Source organism: Marmota marmota, unplaced genomic scaffold (genome assembly GCF_001458135.2).
Source record: "Marmota marmota marmota unplaced genomic scaffold, marMar, whole genome shotgun sequence".
NCBI classification, from domain to species: domain Eukaryota; kingdom Metazoa; phylum Chordata; class Mammalia; order Rodentia; family Sciuridae; genus Marmota; species Marmota marmota.
In genome coordinates this window covers 12,833,456-12,861,048 of record NW_026000000.1, presented here as the reverse complement: position 1 = coordinate 12,861,048, position 27,593 = coordinate 12,833,456, and the positions used below count along the sequence as shown (strand labels likewise).

Sequence of the window (27,593 nt, the reverse complement as noted above, 5' to 3'; positions counted from 1 at the left end):
GTTCCTGGCAGCGAAGACTTGCACATAGAAGGTACAAACTTGGCGAGCATAGTTAGGCTATGTAAAAGATGAATCCTGCCCAGTATCAAAGAAACTAGACAAAAACTAAATCTAACCATAACTCAAGATATTACCTAGCCCTAAAACTAACACAAACCCTGACACTAACAATAACCTGTTTAGAGAACCATTGTCCTTGGCGTCCCAAACTTGGGGAGACTATTGGGCTAGCAATGAGATGAATTCCTGCATATTATCAAGAAAATCTGACCAAAGAATTGGCAGAGGTATTTCCCTGGTTTCTAATAGAGTGCTCTTGGATAAACTTCTTTTTGTGTGCTTCAGCTTTGGGCTTCTTCTACAAGGGAAAAAAAACTAATAATGCTGATGGAAAACTGATTGAGTGTGTAAAGTTTCAAGCAGATAGCACAACCCCTTTTTGATATCCTGCTGGATGTTTGATTTCCAGCTGGATTTTCATTCACTCACATAGGTCAAAATGCAGTGATACATGAAAATCCATACTGACAGCGAACAGTTGCACATAGAATGTACAAACATGGTGAGCATAGTAAAGCTTGGTAAAAGATAAATCATGAATAGTATCATAGAAGTTAGCCCAAAACTAACTTTAACCCTAACATTAGTTTTAACCCTAGCCCTAACACGAAACCTACCAATAACCCTAACACTATCCCCAAATTCTTTAGAGAACAGTTGATACTAAGGGTCCAAAAAGTGTGGAGAATAGTGGGACCAGCAAACATAAGAATCCTGTGCCATATCAAAGACATCTGACAACATAAATTGTTTAGGTATATCAGTAAGTATGTATTTTCCTGTTTTTTTTTTCACACAGTGCTCTCAGATTAAGTTGTTTTTGCATGCTTCAGCTTAGGGCTATTCTAACAAGAAAGAAACAAGACAATGCATACTGAGACCTGATTGAATGTGTGAAGTTTCAAGAAGCAAGCACAAATCATTGGATTTCCAGCTGTATTTCCATTCACCCATGTAAGTCAAAATGCAGTGAAATCTGAAAATACAAACTGTTCCTGACAGCGAACAGTTGCATCTAGAAGGCCCAAGCTTGGCAAACATAGTTAGGCTAGGTAAAAGTTGAATCATGCAGAGTATCAAAGAAATTAGCCCCCAAACTAACTCTAACCCTAAAATTATATCTAACCCTATAGCTAATCCTAACCATAAACACTATCCCAAAACTGTTTAGAGAACCATTGATCAGAGGAGTCCCAAATTGTGGAGAATAGGGGAGACAGAAAAAAGATGAATCCTGTGCTGTATCAAAGACATCAGATTAAAAATTTGGTTAGGTATTTCAGTAGATGGGTATTTTACTGTTTTTTCATAAAGTGCTCTTGGTTAAAGTTGTTCTTGCATGCTTAAGCTTATGGCCAATTCAACAACAAAGAAATGAGACAATGCATACTCAGAACTGATTGAGAGTGTGAAGTTTCAAGCAGCAATCATAAACCCTGTTCAATTTCCAGGTGATTTCCACTCACCCATATAGGTCAAAATGCAGTAAAACCTGAAAATACAAACTGTTCCTGGCAGCAAAGACTTGCACATAGAAGGCCCAAACTTGGCGAGAATAGTTAGGCTAGGTAAAAGATGAATCCTGCCCAGTATCAAAAAAACTAAATCTAACCATAACACAAGCTGTCACCCTAGCCCTAAAACTAACACAAACCTTAATTTTCTCCCTATTTTTTTTAGCAAAAAATTCATCCTTGGAGTCCCAAACTTTGGAAGCCTAGAAGGCTAGAAAACAGATGAATTCCTGTGCATTATCAAAGAAATCTGACTAAACAATTTGGAGAGGAATTTCAGTAACAGGGTATTTCCCTGTTTTCTTATAGAGTGCTCTAGGACAAATTTCTTTTTGTGTGCTTCAGCTTTGGGCTTCTTCTACAATAAACAAATCAGACAATGTTCACAAAGAAATGATTGAGTGTGTGAAGATTCAAGCAGCTACCACAAACCGTGTTTGACTTCCAGGTGGATTTCCATTCACGCATCTAGGTCAAATGCAGTGATACCTGAAAATACAAACTTTTTCTGACAGCAAACAATTGTACCTAGAATACTCAAACTTGGTGAGCATAGTTAGGTTAAGTAAAAAATGAATCCTGCCCAGTATCAAAGAAATTACCCAAAGGTAAGTCTAACCCTAACACTAGCTCTAACCCTGGCTCTAAAACTAACACTAACACTAAATCTAACACAGTCCCTAAAATGTATAGCAAACCATTGATCCTAGGAATCCCAACAGTGTGGAGCATAGTGGGGACAGCAAACAGATGAATCCTTTGCTGTATCAAAGACATCAGACTAAATAATTTGGTTAGGAATTTCAGTAAATATGTATTTTCCTGTTTTTTTATTGAGTGTTCCCAGACAAATTTGATTTTGCATGCTTCAGATTAGGGATACTTCAACAAGAAAGAAACAAGAAAATGAACGTTGAGAGCTGATTGAGTGTGTGAAGTTTCAAGCAGCAAGTACAAATACTGTTCAAATTCTAGCTCAATTTCTATTCACCCATATAAGTCAAAATGCAGTGAAACCTAAAAATACAAACTGTTTCTGACAGCAAACTCTTGCACCTAGATGGCCCAAACGTGGCAAACATAGGTAGAATAGGTAAAAGATGAATCCTGCCCAGTATCAAAGAAACTAGAAAAAAAAAACTCTAACCATAACACATGTTTGTCACCTAGCCCTAAAAAAAACACAAACCTTGACACTAACACAAACCTGTTTAGAGAACCATTGATCCTTGGAGTCCCAAACTGGAGGAGACTAGTGGGCTAACAAATAGATGAATTCCTGTGCCTTATCAAATAAATCTGACCAAACAATTGGGAGAGGAATTTAAGTATCTAGGTATTTCCCTGTTTTCTTATAGAGTACTCGTGGATAAACTGGCTTTAGTGTGCTTCAGCGTTGGACCTCTTCTACAAGATACAAATCAGACAATGCTCACAGAGAACTGACTGGGTGTGTAAAGTTTCAAGCAGCTAGCACAAACCCTGTTTGATTTTCAGCTGGATTTCCATTCATCCATATAGGTCAAAAGGCAGTGATTCCTGAAAATACAAACTGGTCCTGACAGCGAACAGTTGCACATAGAAGGCTCAAACTTGGCGAGTATAGTTAGGCTAGGAAAAGCTGAAACCTGCCCACTATCAAAGAAATTGGCACCAAATTATCTCTAACCATAACAGTAGCTCTAACCCTAGCCCTAACCCTAACTCTAACCACAATACTAACACTATGCCTAATCTGTTTAGAGAATCGTTGATTTTAAGAATCCAAAAAGTCTGGAGCATAGTGGTGCCAGCAAACAGATGAATTCTCTGCTGTATCAAAGAAATCTGACTAAATATTTTGGTTAGTATTTCAGTAAATGGTTATTCCCCTGTTTTTTCATAGAGGTCTCTCAGAAAAAGTTGTTTTTGCATGCTTAAACTGAGAGTTACTTCAACAAGAAAGAAACAACACAATGCATTCTAAACCTGATTGAGTATGTAAAGTTTCAAGCAGCAAGCACAATACTTGTTCAATTTCCAGCTCAATTTCCAATCACCCATATAATACAAATGCAGTGAAACCTGAAAATACTAACTATTCCTGACAGTGAAGAAAGCCCAAACTTGGAGAGTATAGTTAGGCTAGGTAAAAGTAAAATATGGAACAGTAACAAGAAATTGGTGCAAAACTACCCCTAAACTTAATATTAGCTCTAACCCTAGCCCTAAGCTTAACCCTAACACTATCTCTAAACTGTTTAGAGAACCATTGATCCTAGGAGTCCAAAAAGTGTGACACATAGTGGGGCCAGCAAACAGATGAATCCTGTGCAGTATCAAAGACATCTGACTAAATAATTTGCTTATGTATTTCAGTACATGGGTATTTTCCTGTTTATTCATAGAGGCTCTCAGATTAAGTTGTTTTTGCATGCTTCAGCTTAGGGCAATTATACAAAACAAAAACAAGACAATGCATACTGAGATCAGATTGAGTGTGGGAAGTTTCAACCAGCAAGCACAAACCCTGTTCGATTTCTAGCTCAATTTCCACTCACACGTATAAGTCAACATGCAGTGAAACCTGAAAATACAAACTGTACCTGACAGCGAACACTTGCAGCTAGAAGGCCCAAACTTGGCCAGCATAGTTAGGCTAGGAAACAGGTGAATCCTGCCCAGTGTCAAAGAAACAAGACAAAAACTAACTATAACCATAACACAAGATATCCCTCTAGCCCTAAAACTAACACACACCTGACACTAACCCTAACCTGTTATACAGAACCATTGATACTTGGAATATCAAACATGAGGAGCCTAGTGGGCTAGCAGACCTATGATTTTTGTGCATTATCAAAGAAATCTGACCAAATATTTAGGGGAGGAACTTCAGTAACTGAGTATTTCCCTGTTTTTTTATTGTTGTTGTTTTGTTTTGTTTTGTTTTGTTTGTTGTTGTTGTTGTTTTGTATAGTGTGCTCTTGGATTAAGTTGTTTTTGAGTGCTTCAACGTTGGGTTTCTTCTACAAGAAACAAACCAAGCAATTTCATGGAGAACTCATTGAGTGTGTAACGTTTCAATCAGCTAGCACAACCCCTGTTTGATTTCAGTCTTGTTTTCCATTCACGTGTATAATTCCAAATGCAGTGAAACCTGAAAATATAAACTGTCTCTGACAGCAAATAGATGCACGTAGAAGGCCCAAACTTGGTGAGTATAGTTAGGCTAGAAAAAATATGAATTCCACCCAGTATCAAAAAAACTAGACATAAACTAACTCTAAACATAAAACAAGCTGTCACTCTAGCCCTAAAATTAACAGAAACCCTGACCCTAAGCCAATCCTGTTTAGAGAATGATTGACCCTTGGAGTCCCAAACTTGGGAAGCATAGTGGGCGAGCAAACAGATGATGTCCTGTGCATTATTAAACAAATTTGACCAAAGAACTGGGGGAGGAATTTCAGTAACTGGGTATTTCCCTGTTTTCTTATAGTGTTCTTCAATAAACTTGTTTTTGTGTGCTTCAGCTTTGGCCTTCTTCTACAAGAACAAACCAGGCAATGCTCACAGAGAAAAGTTGAGTGTGTGAAGTTTAAAGCAGCTAGAAAAAACCCTGCTGATTTTCAGCTGGATTTCCATTCACCCATCTAGGTCAAAATGCAATGATACCTGAAAATACACACTGTTCGTGACAGAGAACAGTTGTACCTAGAAGGCCCAAATTTGTGACTGTAAGTTAGGCTAGGTAAAAGATTAATCCTAATCAGTATCAAAGAAACTAGACAAAAACTAACTCTAACCATAACACACTCTCTCATCCTAGCCTTAAAACTAACACAAACCCTGACACTAACCCTAACCTGTTTATAGAACCATTGATCATTGGAATCTCAAATATGGGAAGCCTAGTGGGCTAGCAAACAGATGAATTCCTGCTCATTATCAAAGAAATCTGACCAAAGAATTTGTGGAGGAATTTCAATAACTGGGTATTTCCCTATTTTCTTATAGAGTTCTCTTGGTTGAACTTGTTTTTGTATGCTTCAGCATTGGGCTTCTTCTTCAAGACACAAACCAGACAATGCAGAATTGATTGAGTGTGTGAAGTTTCAAGCAGCTTGCGCCAACCCTGTTGGATTTGAGGCTGGATTCTCATTCATGCAAAGAGTTCCAAATGCAGTGAAACCTGAAAATACACACTGTACCTGACAGTGAACACTTGCACCTAGAAGGCCCATACTTGGCAAGCATAGTTAGGATAGATAAAAGATAAATTCTGCCCAGTATTAAAGAAACTAGGCAAAAATTAAATCTAACCATAACAGAACTGTCACCCTAGACCTAAAATAACACAAACCCTGACACTAACCCAAACCTGTTTAACAACAATGGACCCTTATACCAAACATTGGGAGCCTAGTGGGATAGCAAACAGATGAACTTTTGCACCTTATCAAAGAAATCTAACCAAACAATTTAGTGAGGAATTTCAGTAACTGGCTGTTTTCCTATTCTCTTATAGATTGCTTTTGGATAAATTTGTTTTTGTGTGCTTCAGCTTTGGGCCTCTTCTGCAAAAAAACAAAAAGACAATGATCATGGAGAATTGATTCAGTGTGTGAAGTTTCAAGCAACTATCACAAACCCTGTTTGATTTCCAGCTGCATTTCCATTCACCCATATAGGAAAAATGCAGTGATACCTGAAAATACAAACAGTTCCTGACAGCAAACAATTGCACCTAGAAGGCCCAAAGTCGTCGAGCATAGTTTGGCTAGCTAAATGATGAATCCTGCACAGTATCAAAGAAATTAGCCCAAAACTAAATCTAACCCTAAAAATAGTTCTAACCCTAGCCCTAGGCCTAACCCTAACCCTAAAAGTAACCCTAAACTGTTTAGAGTATAGTTGATCCTAAGAGTCCCAAAAGTGTGAAGCATAGTGGGGCCAGCAAACAGATGAATTATGTGCACTGTCAAAGACATCTGACTAAATAATTCGGTTAGGTATTTCAGTAAATGGGTATTTTCCTGTTTTTTCATAGAATGCTCTAATAAAGTTGTTCTTGCATGCTCCAGCTAGGGCTACTTCAACAAGAAAGAAACAAGACAATGTATACTGAGACCTGATTGAGTGTGTGAAGTTTCAAGCAGCAAGCACAAACACGGTTGAAATTCCAACAAAATTTTCCCTCATCCATATAGGCCAAAATTCAGTGAAACCTGAAAATATAAACTGTTCCTGAGAGTGAACACTCGCACTTAGAAGGCCCATACTTGGCAAGCATAGTTGGGAATAGGTAAAGAATAAATTCTTCCCAGTATCATAGAAACTAGACAAAAATTATTTCTAACAATAACACAAGTGTCACCCTAGACCTAAATATAACACAAACCCTGAAACTAACCCTAACCTGTTTAGCAATGATTGATCCTTGGAGTCACAAACATGGCGAGCCTAGTGGGCTAGCAAACAGATAAATTCCTATACCTTATCAAAAAATCTGACCAAACAATTGATGGAGTAATTTCAATAACTGGATATTTCCCTGATTTCTTATAGAGTGTTCTTGGATAAACTTGTTTTTGTGTGCTTCTGCTTTGTGCTTCTTCTACAAGAAACAAATAAGAAAATGCTAATGGAGAACTGATTGAGTGTGTGAAGTTTCAAGCAGCTATCACAAACCATGTTTGATTTCTACCTGGATTTCCATTCACCCATAGAAGTCAAAATGCAGTAATACCTGAAAATACAAACTGTTCCTGACAATGAACAGTTGCAACTAGAAGGCCCAAACTTGGCAATCATTGTTAGGCTAGGTAACAGAAGAATCCTGCCCAGTATCAAAGAAATTAGCCCCAAACTAACTGTATTTCTAACACTAAAGCTAACCCATGCCCTATCCCTAACCCAAACCCTAACACTATCCCTAAACTGTAGAGAACCATTGATAATAGGAGTCCCAAAAGTGTGCAGCATAATAGGGCCAGCAACCATATGAATCTCCTGCTGTATCAAAGACATCTGACTAAAAATTTGGTTAGGTATTTCAGTAAATGGTTATTTCCCTGTTCTTTTTTCATAGAGTGCTCTCAGATTAAGGTGTTTTTGCCTGCTTCAGATTAAGGCTACTTCAACATTAAAGAAAGAAGACAATACATACTGAGAGCTGATTGAGTGTAAAGTTTCAATCAGCAAGTACAAACCCTGTTCAATTTCCAGCTCAATTTCCATTCACCCATAGAGGTCAAAATGCAGTGAAACCTGAAAATACAAAATGTTCCTTACAGCAAACATTTGCACCTAGAAGGCCCAAACTTGGTGAGAATATTTAGGCTTAGGAATACATAAATCCTGCACAGTGTCAAAGAAAATAGACAAAAACTAACTCTAACCATAACACAAACTCTAACCCTAGCCCTAAAACTAACACACACCCTGGCATTAACCCTAACCTGTTTAGAGAACCTTTGGTCCTTGGAGTCCCAAACATGGGGAGCCTAGTGTGATAGCAAACAATGAATTCCTGCACATTATCAAAGAAATCTAACCAAAGAATTAGCGGAGGAATTACAGTAACTGGGTATTTCCCTGTTTTCTTATAGAGTTATTCTGGAAAACTAGTTTTTGTGTGCTTCAGCTTTGATCTTCTACAAGAAAAAAACCAGACAATGCTCATGGAGAACCGATTTACTGTGTGAAGTTTCAAGCAGCTAACACAAACACTGTTTGATTTCCACCTGGATTTCCATCACCCATGTAGATCAAAATGGAGTGATATCTGAAAATACAAACTGTTCCTGACAGTGAACATTTGTACCTAGAAGGCCCAAACTTGGCAAGCATAGTTAGGATAAGCAAGAGATAAATTCTGCCCAGTATCAAAGAAACTAGACAAAAATTAACCCTGACCATAAGACAACTATCACCCTAGACCTAAAACTAACACAAACGCTGACACTAACCTTAACCTGTTTAGCAACAATTTAACCTTGGACTCCCCAACTTGGGGAGCCTAGTAGGCTAGCAAACAGATGAATTCCTGTGCCATATCAAAGAAATCAGACCAAACAATTGGGGGAGGAATTACAGTAACTGGTTATTTCCCTGTTTTCTTATACATTGCTCTTGGATAAACTTGTGTGCTTTTTGTGTTTTTGTGTGCTTCAGCATTGTGCTTCTTCTACAAGAAACAAAAAGACAATGCTCATGGAGAACTGATTGAGTGTGTGAAGTTCAAGCAGCTAGCACAAACCCTGTTAGATTTCTAGCTGGATTTCCATTCACCCATATAGGTCAAAATGCAGTGATACCTGAAAATACAAACTGTTTCTGACAGCAAACACCTAGAAGGCCCAAACTATGTGAGCATAGTTAGTCTAGGTAAATGATTAATCCAGCCCAGTATCAAAGAAATTAGCCCAAAACTAACTCTAACCCTAACAATAGCTCTAACCTTATCCCTATCGCTAATCCTAACCCTAATACTATCCCAAAACTGTTTGGAGTACAGTTGATCCTAGGAGTCTCAAAAGTGTGGAACATAGTTGGACCAGGAAACTGATGAATTATGTGCAGTATCAAAGACATCTAACTAAATAATTCAGTAAGGTATTTCAGTAAATGAATATTTTCCTGTTTTTTCATAGAGTTCTCTTAGAAAAAGGGTTTTTTTTTTGCATGCTTCAGTTTAGGGCTACTTCAACAAGAAAGAAACAAGAGAATGTATACTGAGACCTGATTGAGTGTGTGAAGTTTCAAACAGCAAGCACAAACCCTGTTTTTTTTCCAGCTAAATTTTCCGTCACTTGCATAGTTCAAAATGCAGTGAAACCTGAAATTACAAACTGTTCCTTCCAGTGAACACTTGCACCTAGAAGGCCCATAAATGGCGAGAATAGTTAGGATAGGAAAAAGACAAATTCTGCCCAGTATCAAAGAAACTATACAAAAGTTAACTTTAACCATAACACAACTGTCACCCTAGACCTAAAACTAACACAAACCATGACACTAACCCTAACCTGTTTAACAATGATTGATTTGAGTCCCAAACTTGGCAAGCCTAGTGGGCTAGCAAACATATGAATTCTTCTGCCTTATCAAACAAATTTGACAAAACAATTGGGGGAATAATTTCAATAACTGGGTATTTCTCCGTTTTCTTATAGATTTCTCTTGGATAAACTTGTTTTTGTGTGCTTATGCTTTGTGCTTCTTCTACAAGAAACATACAACAATGCTTATGGAGAACTGATTTAGTGTGTGAAATTTCAAGCAGCTTTCACAAACTCTGTTTGATATTCAGCTGGATTTCCATTCACCCATACAGGTCAAAATTCAGTGAAACCTGAAAGTACAAACAGTTCCTGACATCAAATATTTGCACTTAGAAGGCCCAAATTGGTGAGCATAATTAGGCTTGGTAAAAGGTAAATCATTCCCAGTATGAAAGTTACTAGACAAAAATTAAACCATAACATAAGCTCTAACCTTAACCCTAAAACTAATACAAACCCTAAACTCACCATAACCTGTTAAGAAAACCATTGATACTTGGAGTCCAAAACATGAAATCCTAGTGGGATAGCTGACAGATCAATTCATGCACATTATCAAAGAAATCTAACCAAAGAATTAGGGGAGGAATTATACTAACTGGGTATTTCCCTGTTTTCTTAGAGAGTGCTATTGTATAAACTTGTTTTTTTGTGTTTCATCTTTGAGATTCTTCTACAATTTACAAAGCTTAAAATGCTCATGGAAAATTGTTTGAGAGTGTGTAGTTTCAAGCAGCTAGCATGAACCCTGTTCGATACTCAGCTCTATTTCCCTTCACTCATACAGGTCAAAATGTAGTGATACCTGAAAATACAAACTGTTCCTGACAGCGAACCCTTACACCTAGAAGGACCAAACTTGGTGAGCATAATTAGGCTACATAAAAGATGAATCTGGCCCAGTAACAAGAAATTGAAGCAAAACTAACTCTAACCCTACCACTAAGCTCTAATCCTAGCCCTAACACTAACCCTAACCCTGACACTATCTCTAAACTCTTTAGAGAACCATTGATCCTAGGAGTTAAAAGTGTGGACTATAGTAGGGCTAGCAAAAGGATGAATCCTGTGCAGTATCAAAGACATCTGACTAAATAATTTGGTTAGGAATTTCAGTAAATTTTCTGTAATTTTCCTGTTTTGTTTTTTTCATAGAGTGTTCTCGGATTAAGTTATTTTTTCATGCTTCAGCTGTTTGCTTCTTCAACAAGAAAGAATAAAGAGAATGCATTCTGAGACCTTATTGAGTGTGTGAAGTTTCAAGTATCAAGCACAAACACTGTTGGATTTCCAGCTCAATTTCAATCACACATATTGGTCAAAATGCAGTGAAACCTGAAAATACAAACTGTTTCTGAAAGCAAACACTTGCAGCTTGATGGCCCAAACTTGGCGAGCATGGTTAGAATAGGTAAAAGATTAATCCTGCCAGTATCAAAAAAAATAGACAAAAACTAATTATAACCATAATACAAGCTTGTAAACTTAGCTCTAAAACTAACACAAACCCTGACACTAATCATAACCTGTTTAGAGAACCATTGACACGTGGAGTCCCAAACTTGGGGAGCCTAGTGAGATAGCAAACAGATGAATTCCTGCACCTTATCAAAGAAATCTGACCATAAAATTGGGGGAGGAATTTCAGTAACTGGGTACTTCCCTGTTTTCTTATAGAGTGCTGTTGGATAAACTTGGGTTTTTTTTTTTGTTTGTTTGTTTGTTTGTTTTGTTTTTCAGTTTTGGGTCTCTTCTACAAGAAATAAACCAGACAATATGCATGGAGAATTGAATGAGTGTGTGAAGTTTCTAGCAGCTAGCACAAGCCCTTTTTGATTTCCAGCTGGATTTTCATTCACCCGTATAGGTCAAAATGCAGTGATAACTGAAAATACAAACTGACTGTTAACAGTTGCACCTATAATGCCCAAACTTGTCGAGCATAGTTATACTATGGAAAACTTGAATATTTCCCAGTATGAAAGAAATTGGCCCAAATGTAACTCTGACTCTAACACTAGCTCTAAACCTAGCCCTAAACGTAACCCTTACCCTAACAATATCCCTAAACTGTTTAGAGAACCATTGATCCTAGGAGTCCCAAAAGTGTAGAGCATAGTGGGGCCAGGAAACAGATGAATGCTGTGCAGTATGAAAGACATATGACTCAATGATCTGGTTAGGTATTTCAGTAAATGAGTATTTTCCTGTTTTTTCATAGAGTTTTCTCAGATTAAGTTGTTTTTGCATGCTTCAGCTTAGGGCACTTCAACAAGAAAGAAACAAGACAACACATTCTGAGACCTGATTGAGTGTGTGAAGTTTCAAGCAGCAAGCACAAACCCTGTTTGATTTCCAGCTCTATTTCCATTCACCTGTATAGGCCATAATGCAGTGAAATCTGAAAATACAAACTGTTCCTGACAGCGAACACTTGCATCTATATGGCCCAAACTTGACAAGCAGAGTTAGGATAGGTAAAAAATGAAACCTGTCCAGTATCAAAGAAACTAGAAAACAACTAACTCTAACCATAACACAAGCTTTTCACCCCTAGCCCTAAAACTAAAACAAACCCTAACACTCACCCTAACCTGTTTAGAGAACCATTGATACTTGGAGTCCCAAACTTGGGGAGCCTAGTGTGCTAGCAAACAGATTAATTCTTGCACCTTATCAAAAAAATCTGACCAAACAATTGCGTGTGGAATTTCAGTAACTGGGTATTTCCCTATTTTCTTATAGAGTGCCATTGGATTAACTTGTTTTTGTGTGCTTCACCTTTGGGCCTCTTCTACAAGAAACAAACAGGCAGCTAGCACAAACCATGTTTGATTTCCAGGTGGATTTCCATTCACCCATATAAGTCAAAATGCTGTTATACCTGAAAATACAAACTGTACCTGAAAGCAAACATTTGCACCTAGAAGGCCCAAACTTGCTGTTGATAGTTAGGCAAGGTAAAAGATGAATTCTGCTGAGTAAGAAAAAAACTAGATGAAAACTAACTTTAACAATGACATAAGCTGTCATAGTAGCCCTGAAACTAACATAAACCCTGACACTAGCTGTAACCTGCTTAGAGAACCATTGGTTTTTGGAGTCACAAACTGGGGAACTTGGTGGGCTGGCAAACAGATGAATTCCTGTGCCTTATGAAAGAAATCTGAAAAATAAATAAGGGGAGGAATTTCAGTAACTGGGTATTTCCCTTTTTCCTTATACAGTGCTCTTGGATAAACCTGTTTTTCTGTGCTTAAGCTTTGGGCTTCTTCTACAAGTAACAAACCAGACAAAGCTGATAGAGAACTGATAGAGTGTGTGAAGTTTAAAGCAGCTAGCACAAACCCTGTTTGATTTCCATCTGGATTTTCATTCACCCATATAGGTCAAAATGCAATGATACCTGAAAATACAAACTGTTCCTGACAGCGAACTGTTGCACCTAGAAGGCCCAAACTTGGCAAGTATAGTTACACTAAGGAAACAATGAAAAATGTCCACTATCAAAGAAATTGGCCCAAAACTATCTCTAACCCTAACAGTAGCTCTACCCTTAGCCCTAACCCTAACCTAACCCTAACTCTATCCCTAAACTCTTTAGAGAACCATTGTTCCTAGGAGTGCCAAGAGTGTGAATCATACTGAGGCCAGCAAACCGATTAATAACGTGCTGTATTAAAGACACATGACTAAATTATTTGGTTAGGTGTTTCAGTAAATGTGTATTTTCCTGTTTTTTTCATAGAGTTCTCTCAGAAAAAGATGTTTTTGCATGCTGCAGCTGAGGGCTACTTCAACAAGAAACAAACAACACAATGCATTCAGACCCTGAATGAGTGTATGAAGTTTCAAGCATCTAGCACAAACCCTGTTTGATTTTCAAGTGGGTTTCTATCCACCCATATAGGTCAAAATGCTGTAATACCTAAAAATACATACTGTTCATCAGAGTGAACAGTTGTAAATAGAAGGCCCAAACGTGGCGAGCATACATAGATTAGGTAGAAGATGAATCCTGCCCAGTATTGAGAAATTAGCCCAAAACTAACTGACCCTAACACAAGTTCTAAGCCTAGCCCTAACCCTAACCCTAACTCTGTCCCTATCCCTAAACTGTTTAGAGAACCATTGATCCTAGGAGTCCCATAGGGTGGAGCATAGTGGGGCCAGCAAACAGATGCATCCTGTGCAGTTTCAAAAGCATCTAACTAAATAATTTGGTTAGGTATTTGAGTAAATGGGTATTTTCCTGTTTTTCATAGAGTGCTCTTGGATTAAGTTGTTTTTTCATGCTTCAGTGGAAGGCTATTGCAACAAGAAAGAAACAAGCCAATGCATTCTGAGACCTAAATGAGTGTGTGAAGTTTCATGCAGCAAGCACAAACCCTGTTTAATTTCCAGCTCAATTTTCTTTCCACCATATAGGTCATAATGCAGTGAAACCTAAAAATAGAAACTGTTGCTGACAGTGAACACTTGCACCTAGATAGCCCAAAACTGGCAAGCATACTTACGATAGGAAAAAATGAATCCTACCCAGTATCAAAGAAACAAGACAAAAACTAACTCTAACAATAACACAAGATTTTCCACTAGTCCAAAAAAAAAAAACCACAAATGATGACACTCACCCAAACCTGTTTAGAGAACCATTAATCCTTGGAATCCTAAAATTGGGTAGCCTAGTGAGCTAGCAAAAAGATAAATTCCTGAACCTTATCAAAGAAATCTGGCCAAACAATTGGGGGTGGAATTCCAATAAATTAGTATTTCCCTGTTTTATTATACAGTGCTCTTGGATAAACTTATTTTTGTGGGCTTCACTTTTGGGCCTCTTCTACAAGAAACAAAGCAGACAATCCTCATAGGGGACTGATTGATTATGTGAAGTTTCAAGCCTATAGCACAAATGCTGTTTGATTTCCAAGTGGATTTCCATTCACCCATATAGGTCAAAATGCTGTGATACCTGAAAATACATACTGTTCCTGACAGCAAACAGTTGCACCTAGAAGACCCAAATGTGGTGAGCATTATTAGGCTATGTAAAAGATGAATCCTGCCCAGTATCAATAAATTAGCCCCAAACTATCTCTAACCCTAACAATAGCTCTAACCCTACCCCTAATGTTAAACATAACCCGAACAAAATCCCTAAACTATTTAGAGAACCATTGATCATAGGAGTCCCAAAAGTGTGGAGCAGAGGGAGGCAGCAAACAGATGAATCCTGTGCAGTATCAAAGACATCTGACTGAATAATTAGTTTACGTATTTTAGTAAATGGGCATTTTTCTGTTTTTTCATAGAGTGTTCTCTGATTAAGTTGTTTTTGCAGGCTTCAGCTTAGGGCCACTACAACAAGAAAGAAACAAGACAATGTATTCTGAGACATGATTGAATGTGTGAAGATTTAAGCAGCAAGCACAAACCCTGTTCGATTTCCAGCTCAATTTCCATTCACCCGTATAGGTCATAATGCAATGAAACCTGAAAATACAAACTGTTCCTGACAGTGAACACTTGCACATAGATGGCCCTAACTTGCAAGCATAGTTAGGATATGTAAAAGATGAGTCCTGCCCAGTATCAAAGAAACTAGAAAAAAAAATCTAACCATAACACAAGGTTGTCATCCTAGCCCTAATACTAAAACAAACCCTAACACTCACCCTAACCTGTTTAGAGAACCATTGATACTTAGAGTCCCAAACATGGGGAGCCTAGTGAACTAGCCAACAGATTAATTCCTGCACCTTATCAAAGAAATCTGACCAAACAATTGGGTGTAGAATTTGAGTAACTGGGTATTTTCCTGTTTTCTTATACAGTGATGTTGGATAAACTTGTTTTGTGTGCTTCATTTTTGGGCCTCTTCTACAAGAAACAAACAAGACAATGGTCTTGGGGAACTGATTGAGTGTGTGAAGTTTCAAGCAGCTAGCACAAACCCTGTTTGATTTCCAGTTGGATTTCCATTCACCCATATAGGTCAAAATGTTGTGTTACCTGAAAATACATACTGTTCCTGACAGCGATCAGTTTCACCTAGAAGGCCAAATAAACGTGGCAAGAATACTTAGGCTAGGTAAAAGATGAATCCTGCACAGTATCAAGAAATTATCTCAAAATTAACTCTAACCCTAACACTAGATCTAACCCTAGCCATAACCCTAACACTAATCCTAACCCTAACCCTATTCCTAAACTGTTTAGAGAACCATTGATCCTAGGAGTCTCAAAAGGGTGGAGTATAGTGGGGCCAGCAAACAGATGAATTCTGTGCAGTATCAAAGACATCTGACTAAATAATTTGGTTCGATATTCCAGTACATGGGTATTTTCGTGCTTTTCATAGAGTGCTCTCAGATTAAGTTGTTTTGCATGCTTCTGTGGAAGGCTACTACAACAAGTAAGAAACAAGGCAATGCATTATATGACCTGATGGCATATGTGAAGTTTCAATCAGCAAGCACCAGCCCTGTTCAATTTCCAGCCTGATTTCCATTTTCTGGAATAATTCATAATGCAGTAAAACCTTAAAATACAAACACTTCCTGACAGCGAACAGTTGCACCTAGAATGTTGAAACTTGGCGAGTATATTTAGGCTATGGAAAAGAAAAAACCTGTCCACTAGCAAAGAAATTTGCCCCAAACTATCTCTAACCTTAACTGTAAATCTAACTCTAGCCCAAACCCTAACCCTAACCATAATTGTATGCCAAAACTGTTTAGAGAATCTTTGATCCTAGGAATCCCAAAAGTGTGGAGTATAGTGTGGCCAGCAAACAGATGAATCCTAACCTGTATCAAAGACATCTGACTAAATATTTTGGTTACATATTTCAGTAAATGGGTATTCTCCTGTTTTTTCATAGAGTTCTCTCAAAAAAGTTGTTTTTGCATGCATAAGCTGAGGTCTACGTCAACAAGAAAGAAACAACACAATGCATTCTGAAATGGATTGAGTATGTGAAGTTTTAAGCAGCAAGCACAAACCCTGTTCGATTTCCAGCTGGATTTCCATTCACACATATAGGATAAATGAGTGAAACCTGAAAATACTAACTGTTCCTGACAGCAAACCATTGCACCTAGAAGGACCAAACTTGGTGAGCATAGTTAGGTTAGGTAAAAGTTGAATCCTGCCCAGAAACCAGATATTGGTGCAAAATTAACTCTAACCCTAACATTAGCTCTAACCCTAGCCCTAAACCTAACCATAACCCTAACACTATCCCTAAACTATTTAGAGAATCATTGATCCTATCAGTCCAAAAAGGTTGGAGCATACTGGGGCCAGCAAACAGATGAATCTTGCATTGTACCAAAGACATCTGACAAATAATTTGGTTAGGTATTTAGTAAATTGGTATTTTCCTGTTTTTTTATACAGATTTCTTTTCAGAAAAAGTTGTTTTTGCATGCTTCAGCTGAGGGCTACTTCCACCAGAAAGAAGCAACACAATGCATTCTGAACCTGATTGAGTGTGTGAAGTTTGAAGCAGCAAGCACAAACACTGTTTGATTTCCAGCTCAATTTCCACTAACCCATATAGGTCATAATGCAGTTAATCCTGAAAATATAAACTGTCCCTGACAGAGAACTCTTGCACCTATCTTTCCTAAAATTGGCAAGCATAGTTATGATAGTGAAAATATGAAAACTGCCATGTATAAAAGAAATTATCCCCAAACTAACTCTAATCCTAACAATAGATCTAATCCTAGCCGTAACCCTAATACTAACCCTAACACTATCCTTAAAGTGTTTAGAGAACCATTGATCCTAGGAGTCACAATAGTGTGGAGCATAGTGGGGCCAGCAAACAGATAAATCCTGTGCAGTATCCCAGACATCTGATTTAATAAATTGGTTAGATATTTAAGTAAACATATATTTTCCTTTTTTTCATAGAGTGTTCTCAGATTAAGTGGTTTTTGCATGCTTCATCTTAGGGCCACTTCAACAAAAGGAAACAAGACAATGCATTGTGAGACCTGATTGAGTGTGTGAAGTTTCAACCAGCAAGCACAAACACTGTTCGATTTCCAGCTCGATTTACATTCACCTGTATAGGTCATATAATAGTGAAATGTGAAAATACAAACTGTTCCAAATAGTGAACACTTGCACCTAGATGGCCAAAATGTGCAAGCAGAGATAGGATAGGTAAAAGATGAATCCTGCCCAGTATCAGAGAAACTCAACAAAAATTAACTCTAACCATAACACAAGCTTTTCACCCTAGCCCTAAATCTAACACAAACCCTGACACTCACACTAACCTGTTTAGAAAACCATTGATTCTTGGAGTACCAAAGTTCAGGAGACTAGTGGTCTAGCAAACAGTTGTATTTCTGCTGCTTATCAAAGAAATCTGACCAAACAATTGGGGGAGGAATTTCAGTAACTTGGTGTTTCCCTGTTTTCTTATAGAGTGCTCTTGGATAAACATGTTTTTATGTTCTTCAGCTTTGGCCTCTTCTACAAGAAACAAACCAGACAATGCTCACAGAGAACTGATTGAGAGTTTGATGTTTCCAGCACTTAGGATGAACTCTGTTTGATTTCCAGCTGGATTTCCATTCACCCATAAAAGTCAAAATACAGTAATACCTGAAAAAAACAAACTGTTCCTGATAGCGAACAGTTGCACACAGAAGGTCCAAACTTGGTGACAAGATTTGTGGTAGGTAAAATTTGAATCCTACCCAGAATTAAAGCAATTGTCCCAAAACTAACTCTAACCCTAACACTAGATCTAAACCTAGCCCTAACCCTAATCCTAACCTTAAAACTATCCCTAAACTGATTAGAGAAATGTTGATCCTAGAAGTCCCAAAAGTGTGGAATACAGTGGGGCCAGCAAACAGATTAATCCTGTGCAGTATCAAAGACATCGGACTAAATTATTTGGATACATATTTCAGTAAATTGGTATTTTCCTGTTTTTCAGAGAGTGTTCTCGGATTGATTTGTTTTTGCATGCTTCCGCTTATGGCCATTTCAACAAGAAAGAAAGAAGACCATGCATTCTGAGACCTCATTGATTGTGTGAAGTTTCAAACAGCGAGCACAAACCCTGTTCAGTTTTCAGCTCAATTTCCATTCAGCAATATAATTCAAACTGCAGTGAAACCTGAAAATACAAACTGTTCCTGACAGCGAACAAATGTACCTAGATGTCCCAAACTTGGCAAGCATAGTTAGGATAAGTAAAAGATGAATCCTGCCCAATATCAAAGAAACTATACAAAAACTAACTTTAACCATAACACAAGATTGTCACCCTAGCAGTAAAACTAACACAAACTCTAACACTCACCCTATCCTGTTTAAAGAACCATTGATACTTGGAGTACCAATTGTGGGGAGCCTAGTTATCTAGCAAACAGATTAATTCCTGCAACTTATCAAAGAAATCTTACCAAATAATTGTGGGTGGAATTTCAGTAAATGGGTATTTCCCTTGTTTTCTTATAGAGTGCTGTTGGATAAACTTGTTTTTGTTTGCTTCAACTTTGGGGCTCTTCTACAAGAAACAAACCAAACAATGTTCATGAGGAACTGATTGAGTGTGTGAAGTTTCAAGCAGCTAGCACAAAGACTGTTTGATTTCCAGCTGGAATTCCATTAACCCAATTAGGTCAAAACGAAGTTTTCCTGAAAATACAAACTGTTCCTAACAGCGAACTGTTGCACCTAGAAGGCCCAAAATTGGTGAGTACAGTTAGGCTAGGAAAAATATGAAAATGCCCACTATCAAAGAAATTGGTCCAAAATTATCTGTAACTGTAACAGTAGATCTAACCCTATCCCTAACTCTAATCCTAACCCTAACCCTACCCTAAACTGTTGAGAGAACCTTTAATCCTAGGAGTCCCAAAAGTGTGGAGAATAGTGGGGCCAGCAAACATTTGAATCCTGTGCTGTATCAAAGACATCTGACTAAAAATTTAGTTAGGTATTTTAGTATATGTGTAATTTCCTGTTTTTCATAGTGTGTTCTCGGATGAAGTTGTTCTTGCTTGCTTCAGCTTAGGGCCACTAAAACAAGAAAGAAACAAGAAAACACATTCTGATTCAGTGTGTGTTTCAAGCAGCAAGCACAAACCCTTTTCGATTTCCAGCTCGATTTCCATTCAACCATATAGCTCATAACATAGTGAAACCTGATAACACAAACCTTGACACTCACCCTAACCTGTTGAGTAAACCATTGATCCTTGGAATCCCAAAATTGCAGAGCTTAGTGAGCTAGCAAATAGATGAATTCCTGCAACTTTTCAAAAAAATCTGACAGAACAATTGAGGGTGAAATTTCAGTAAATTTTTATTTCCCTGTTTTCTTATACAGTGTTCTTGGATAAACATGTTTTTGTGTGTTTCAGGTTTGGGCCTCATCTACAAGAAACAAATAGAAAATGTTTATGGGAAATTGATTCAGTGTGTGAAGTTTCAAGCAAGTAGTGCAAACACTGTTTGATTTCCAAGTGGATTTCCATTCACCATATAGGTCAAAATGCTGTGATACCTGAAAATATATACTATTCATGACAGTGAAAGTTGCACCTAGAAGGCCCAAATGTGGTCACCATACTTAGGCCAGGTAAAAGATGAATCCTGCCCAGTATTGAGAAATTAGCCCAAAACTAACTCTAACCCTAACATTAGCTCTAACACAAGCCCTAACCCTTATCTTAACCCTATCCCTATCCCTATCCCTAAACTGTTTAGAGAATTATTGATCCTAGGAGTCCCATACGGTGGAGCATAGAGGGGCCAAAAACAGATGAATCCTGTGCAGTATCAAAGATATCTAACTGAATAATTATGTTTTTCAGGTTTGGGTCTCTTCTACAAGAAATAAACCAGACAATGCCCAGGGAGAACTGATTAAGAGTGTGAAGTTTCAAACGGCTAGCACAAACACTGCTTGATTTCTAGCTGGATTTGCATTCACCAAATATAGGTCAAAATGCAGTGATACCTAACTATAAAATTTGGTTAGGTATTTCAGTAAATGGGTATTTTCCAGTTTTTCTTAGACTTTTCTCAAAAAAATGTTGTTTTTGCATACTTCAGCTTAGGGCTACTTCAACAAGAAAGAAACGAGTCATTTCATTCTGAACCTGATTTAGTGTGTGAAGATTCAAGCAGCAAGCACAAACCCTGTTTGATTTCCACCTTGATTTCCATTCACCCATATAGGTAAAAATGCAGTGAAACCTAAAAATACAAACTGTTCATGACAGCGAATACTTGCACCTAGATGTCCCAAACTTGGTGATCAGAGTTATAATAGGCAAAAGATGAATCCTGCCCAGTATCAATGAAACTAGACAAAAAATTCTAACCATAACAAAAGTTTGTAACCCTAGCCATAAAACTAAAACAAACCCTGACACTAGCTCTAAACTGTTTAGAGAACCATTGATATGTGGAGTCCTATATTGGGGAGGTTAATGGGCTAGCAAGCAGATGAATTCCTGAACTTCATCAAATAAATATGACCAAACAATTGCAGGGGGAATTTCAGTAACTGGGTATTTCCATGTTTCCTTATAGAGTGCTCTTGGATAAACTTGTTTTTGTGTGCTTTAGCTTTGGCTTCTTCTACATGAAACAAACCAGACAATGCTTATGGAGAACTGATTGAGTGTGTGAAGTTTCAAGCAGATAGTACAATCCCTGTTAGAATTCCAGCTGGATTTCCATTCACCCATATAGGTCAGAATGCAGTGATATGTGAAAATTAAAACTGTTCCTGACACCTAGAAGGCCCAAACTTGGTGAGCATATTTAAGCTAGGGAAAAGATGAAACCTGCCCAGTGTCAAAGAAATTAGCTCAAAACTAACTCTAAACCTAACACTAGATCTAACCCTAGCCTTAATCATAACTGTAACGCTAACACTATTGGTAAATTGTTTAGAGAACTGTTGATCCTGGAGTCCCAAAAGTGTGGAGCATAGTAGGGCAAGCAAACAGATGAATCCAGTGCTGTATCAAAGACATCTGACTAAATAATTTGGTTACATATTTTAGTAAATGCTTATATTCCTGGTTTTTCATAGAGTTCTCTCAGGAAAAAGTTATTTTTGCATGCTTCAGCTTAGGGCTACTTCAACAAGGAAGAAACAGGACAATAAATTCTGAGACCTTAATGAGTGTGTGAAGTTTCAAGCAGCAGGCACAAAGACTGTTCAATTTCCAGCTCAATTTCCATTCAACCATATAGGTCAAAATGCAGTGAAATCTGAAAACACACACTGTGCAGGACAGGAAACACTTGCACATAGATGGCCCAAATTTGGCAAGCATAGTTAGGATAGGTAAAAGATGAATCCTGCCCAGTATCAAAGAACCTAGAAAAAAACTTACTCTAACCATAACAAAAGATTTTCACTCTAGCCCTAAAACTAACACAAACCCTGACATTAACAGTAAACTGTTTATAAAACCATTGATCCTTGAAGCCCCCAAATTGGGAAATCTAGTGGGCTAGCAAACAGATGAATTCCTACACTTTATCGAAGAAATATGACCAAACAATTGGGGGAGCAATTTCAGTAACTGGGTATTTCCCTGTTTTCCTATACAGTGCTCTTGAACAAACTTGTTTTTGTGTGATTCAGCATTGGGCCTCTGCTACAACAAAGAAACTAGACAATGCTCATGGAGAACTGACTGAGTGTGTGAAGTTGCAAGCAGCTAGGACAAACCCAGTGTGACTTTCATTCACCCATATAAGTCAAAATGCAGTGACACCTGAAAATACAAACTGATCCTAATAAAGAAGAGTTGCACCTAGATGGCCCAAACTTGGCGAGCATAGTTAGGCTAGGAACAGGTTTAATTCTGCCCAGTATCAAAGAAATTGGCCCAAAAGCAATTCAAACCCTAACACTAGATTTACCCCTAGCACTAACCCTAACCCTAATCATATCCATAAACTTTTTAGAGAACCATTATTCTGAGGAGTCCCAAAAGTGTGGAGCATATAGGGGCCAGCAAACAAATGAATCCTGTGCAATACCAAAGACATCTGACTAAATAATTTGGTTAGGTATTTCAGTAAATGGGTATTTTCCTGATTTATCATACAGTGTTCTTGGATTAAGTTGTTTTTGCATGCTTCAGCTTAGGGCTACTTCAACAAGAAAGAAACAAGACAATGCATTCTGAGACCTGATTGAATGTGTGAAGTTTCAAGCATCAACCACAAACACTGTTCAATTTCCAGCTCAATTTTCATCACCCATATTGGTCAAAATGCAGTGAAACAAGAAAATACAAACTGTTTCTGAAAGCAAACACTTGCACCTTGATGGCTCAAATTTGATGAGCATTGTTAGAAAAGGTAAAAGACGAATCCTTCCCAATATCAAAGAAACTAAACAAAAACTAATTCCAACAATAACACAAGCTTGTCACCACCCTAGCCTTAAAACTAACACAAACTCTGACCTTCACCCTAAACCTTTTAAAGAACCATTGGTCCTTGGAGTACTAAAGTTGGGGACCTAGTGGGCTAGCAAACAGATGAATTCCTGCACCTTATCAAAGAAATATGACTAAATAATTGGGGAAGGAATTTCATTAACTGGGTATTTCCCTATTTTCCTATAGAGTGCTCTTCGATAAACTTGTTTTTGTGTGCTTCAGCTTTGGGCCTCTTCTCCAATAAAGAAACCAGACAATGCTCATGGAGAACAAATTGAGTGTGTGAAGTTTCAAGCAGGTTTCACAAACCCAGTGTGATTGCCAGCAGGATTTCCATGAACCCATATAGGTCAAAATGCAGTGATACCTGAAACTACAAACTGTTCCTAACACTGAACACCTGCAAATAGAAGGCCCAATCTTGGCGATCATAGTTAGGCTAGGTACAAGTTGAATCCTGCACAGTATCAAATAAATTGGCCAAAACTAACTTCAACCCTAACACTAGATTTACTGCTAGCACTAACCCTAATCCTAACCCTATCCCTAAACTTTTTAGAGAACCATTGTTCCAAAGACCACAAAAGTGTGGAGCACAATGGGGTAAGCAAACAAATGAATCCTGTGCAATACCAAAGACATCTGACTAAATAATTTGGTTAGGTATTTCAGTAAATGTGTATTTTTTTTCATAGAGTGTTCTCTGATTAAGTTGTTTTTGCAATCTGCAGCTTAGGGCTATTTCAATAAGAAAGAAACAAGACAATGCATTCTGAGACCTTATTGAGTATTTGAAGTTTCAAGCAGCAAGTACAAACACTGTTCTATTTCCAGCTCAATTTCCATCACTCATATAGGTCAAAGTGCAGTGAAATCTGAAAATAAAAACTCTTCCTGAAAATGGTCACTTGCACCTTGATGGTCACAATTGGCGAGCAGAGTTAGAATAGGTAAAAGATGAATTCTGCACAGTATCAAGAAACTAGACAAAAACTTAATCTAACCATAACACAAGCTTGAATCCTTGTCACCCTAGCCCTAAAACTAACACAAACCCTGACACTCACCCTATCCTGTTTAGAAAACATTGATCCTTGGAGTCCCAAACATGGGGACCTAGAGGGCTAGCAAACAGAGGAATTCCTGTGCCATGTTAAAGAAACCTGACCAACCACTTAGGGGAGGAATTTCAGTAACTGGGTATTTCCCTGTTTTCCTGAAGAGTGCTCTTGGATAAACTTGTTTTTGTGTGTTTCAGCTTTGGGCCTCTTCTACAAGAAACAAACCAGACAATGCTGATGGAAAACTGATTGAGTGTGTGAAGTTTAAAGCAGCTAGCAGAAACCTAGTATGCTTTCCACCTGGATTTCCACTCAACCATATAGGTCAAAATGCAGTGATACCTGAAAATACAAACTGATCCTAACAGGGAACAGTTGCACCTAGAAGGCACAAACGTGGTGAGAATAGTTAGGCTAGGTAAAAGTTGAATCCTGCTCAGTATCAAAAATTGGCCCAAAACTAACTCTAACCATAACACAAGCTTTTAATCTTAGCCCTAAAACTAACACAAACCCTGATACTAACCCTAACCTGTTCAGAGAACCACTGATACTTGGATTACCAAACCTGTGGAAACTAATGGGCTAGCAAATAGATGAATTCCTGAGCCTTATCAATGAAATCCTACCAAACAATTGGGGGAAAAATTTCAGTAACTGAGTATTTCTCTGTATTCTTATAGAATGCTCTTGGATGAACTTGTTTTTGTGTGCTTCAGCTTTGGGCTTCTTTTACAAGAAACAAACCAGACAATGCTCATGGAGAACTGATTGAGGGTGAGAAGTTTTAAGCAGCTAGTACAAACCCTGTTTGATTTCTAGCTGGATTTCCATTCACGCATATAGGTCAAAATGCAGTGATACCTGAAAATACAAACTGTTCCTGACAGCGAAAACTTGCACCTAGATAGCTAAAACTTGGCAAGCATAGTTAGGATAGGAAAAATATGAATCCTGCCCAGTATCAAGGAAACTAGACACAAACAGACTCTAACCATTACACAATGTTTTCACCCTAGCCCTAAAACTAACATACATCCTGTCACAAACCCTAACCTCTTTAGAAAACCATAGATACTTGGAGTCCCGAACTTGGATAGACTAGTGGGTTAGTAAACAGATGAATTCCTTGCATTATCAAAGAAATCTGTCCAAAGAGTTGAGGGAGGAATTTCAGTAACAGGGTGTTTTCCTGTTTTCTTATATAGTGCACTTGGACAAAGTTGTTTTTGTGTGCTTAAGCTTTGGGCTTCTTCTACAACTAACAAACCAGACAATGCTTATAGAGAACTGATATGGAGTGTGTAGTTTCAAGCAGCTAGCACAAACCATGTTTGATTTTCAGCTGGATTTCTATTCACCCAAATAGGTCAAAATGCAGTGAAATCTGAAAATACAAACAGTTCCTAACAGCAAACATTTGCACCTAGATGGCCCAAACGTGGTGAGTATATTTAGGCTAGGTAAAAGTTGAATCCTGTTTAGTATCAAAGAAATTGGAAGAAAACTAACTCTATCACTAACACTAGTTCTAACCCTAGCACTAACCCTAACCCTAACCCTAACCCTATCCCTAAACTGTTTAGAGAACCATGGATCTTCTGAGTCCAGAAGTTTGGAGGAGAGTGGAGCAAGCAAAAAGATGAATCCTGTGCAGTATCAAACACATCTGACTAAATACTTTTTAGGGAATTGAATAATTGGGTACTTTTATTCTTTTTTCATAGAGTGTTCTTGGATTAAGTTATTTTTGCATGCTTCACCTCTTTGCTACTTCAACGAGAAAGAATTAGGACAACGAATTCTGAGACCTGATTGAGTGTGTGAAGTTTCAAGCAGCAGGCACAAACCCTGTTCAATTTCCAGCTTGATTCCATCACCCTTATAGGTCAAAATGAAGTGAAATGTGAAAATACAAACTGTTTCTGACAGCAAACACTTGCACCTAGATGACCCAAACTTGGCAAACATACATAGGAGAGGAAAAAGATGAATCCTGCCCAGTATCAAAGAAATAAGACAAAAACTAATTCTAACCATAACACAAGCTTTTATTCTTAGCACCAAAACTAACACAAACCCTGAAACTAACCCTAACTTGTTCAAAGAACCATTGATACTTGGAGTCGCACACTTGGGGAATCTAATGTGCTAGGAAACAGATTAATTCCTGCACATTATCACAGAAATCTGACAACATATTGGGGGTGGAGTTTTAGTAACAGGGTATTTCTCTGTATTCTTATAGAGTGCTCTTGGATAAACTTTTTATTGTGTGCTTCAGCCTTATGCATCTTCTACAAGAAAAAAACTAGACAATGCCCATGGGGAATGATTGAGTGTGTGAAGACTCAATCAGCTAGTAAAAACCCTGTTTGATTTCCAGCTGGATTTCCATTCAACCTTATAGGTCAAAATGCAATGATACCTGAAAATACAAACTGTTTCTGACAGCGAACACTTGCACCTAGATGGCTCAAATTTGGCAAGCATAGTTAGGATATGTAAAAATGAATCCTGCCCAGTATAAAAGAAAATAGACACAAACTGACTCTAACCATAACACAAGTTTGTCACCCTAGCACTGAAACTAACACAAACCCTGACACTAACCCTAACCTCTTTAGAGAACCATTGATCCTTGGAGTCCTATACTTGGGGAGACTAGTGGGTTAGCAAACAGATGAATTCTTGCACCTTATCAAAAAAATCTAAAATTGGGGGAGGAATTTCAGTAACTGGGTATTTCCCTGTTTTCTTTTAGAGTGCTCTTGAATAAACTAGTTTTGTGTGCTTGAGATTTGGACTTCCTCTACAAGAATCAAACCAGACAATTCTCAGGGTGAACTGATTGAGTGTGTGAAGTTTCAAGCAGCTAGCATAAATCCTGTTTGATTTTCAGATGGATTTCCATTCACCCATATAGGTCAAAATGCAGTAATACCTGAAAATACACACTGCTCCTGACTGTGAACTCTTGTACCTAGAATACCAAACTAGGTGAGCATAGTTAGGCTAGGTAGAAGTTGAACCATTCCCAGTATCAAAGAAATTGGCCCAAAACTAACTCTAACCCTAACACTAGCTCTAACCCTAGCCCTAATCCTAACCCTAACCCTAATGCTATCCCTAAACTCTTTAGAGAACTATTGATCCTAGGACTCCCAAAAGTTTGGAGTAGAGTGGGGCCAGCAAACAGATGTATCCTTTGCAGTATCAAATACATCTGACTAAATAATTTTATTATATACTTCAGTAAACGGGTATTTCCCTGTTTTTTTCATAGATTTTTTCTTGAATTAAGTTGTTTCTGCATGCTTCAGCTTAGGGCTACTGCAACAAGAATAAAACAAGGCAATGGATAGGGAAAAAATAAAAAATATCAAAGAGACTAGACAAAAACTAACTCTAACCATAACACAAGCTTGTCACCTTAGCCCTAAATCTAACACAAAC

General features: G+C 37.9%; 2 long non-coding RNA genes across 3 annotated transcripts in view; both read right to left on the bottom strand.

The window, feature by feature from the left end:
- LOC125618044 overlaps positions 1 to 27,593 on the bottom strand; it is a 330,853-nt gene that overhangs the window by 50,779 nt on the left and 252,481 nt on the right. The gene's annotated exons all lie outside the window — the stretch shown is intronic.
- LOC125618046 lies at positions 1,523 to 16,780 on the bottom strand. The gene is made up of 3 exons (XR_007349270.1): positions 16,722 to 16,780; positions 13,029 to 13,067; positions 1,523 to 1,552 (listed from the first exon to the last, which is right to left on the bottom strand). It is a non-coding gene; the product is annotated as an uncharacterized LOC125618046 (long non-coding RNA).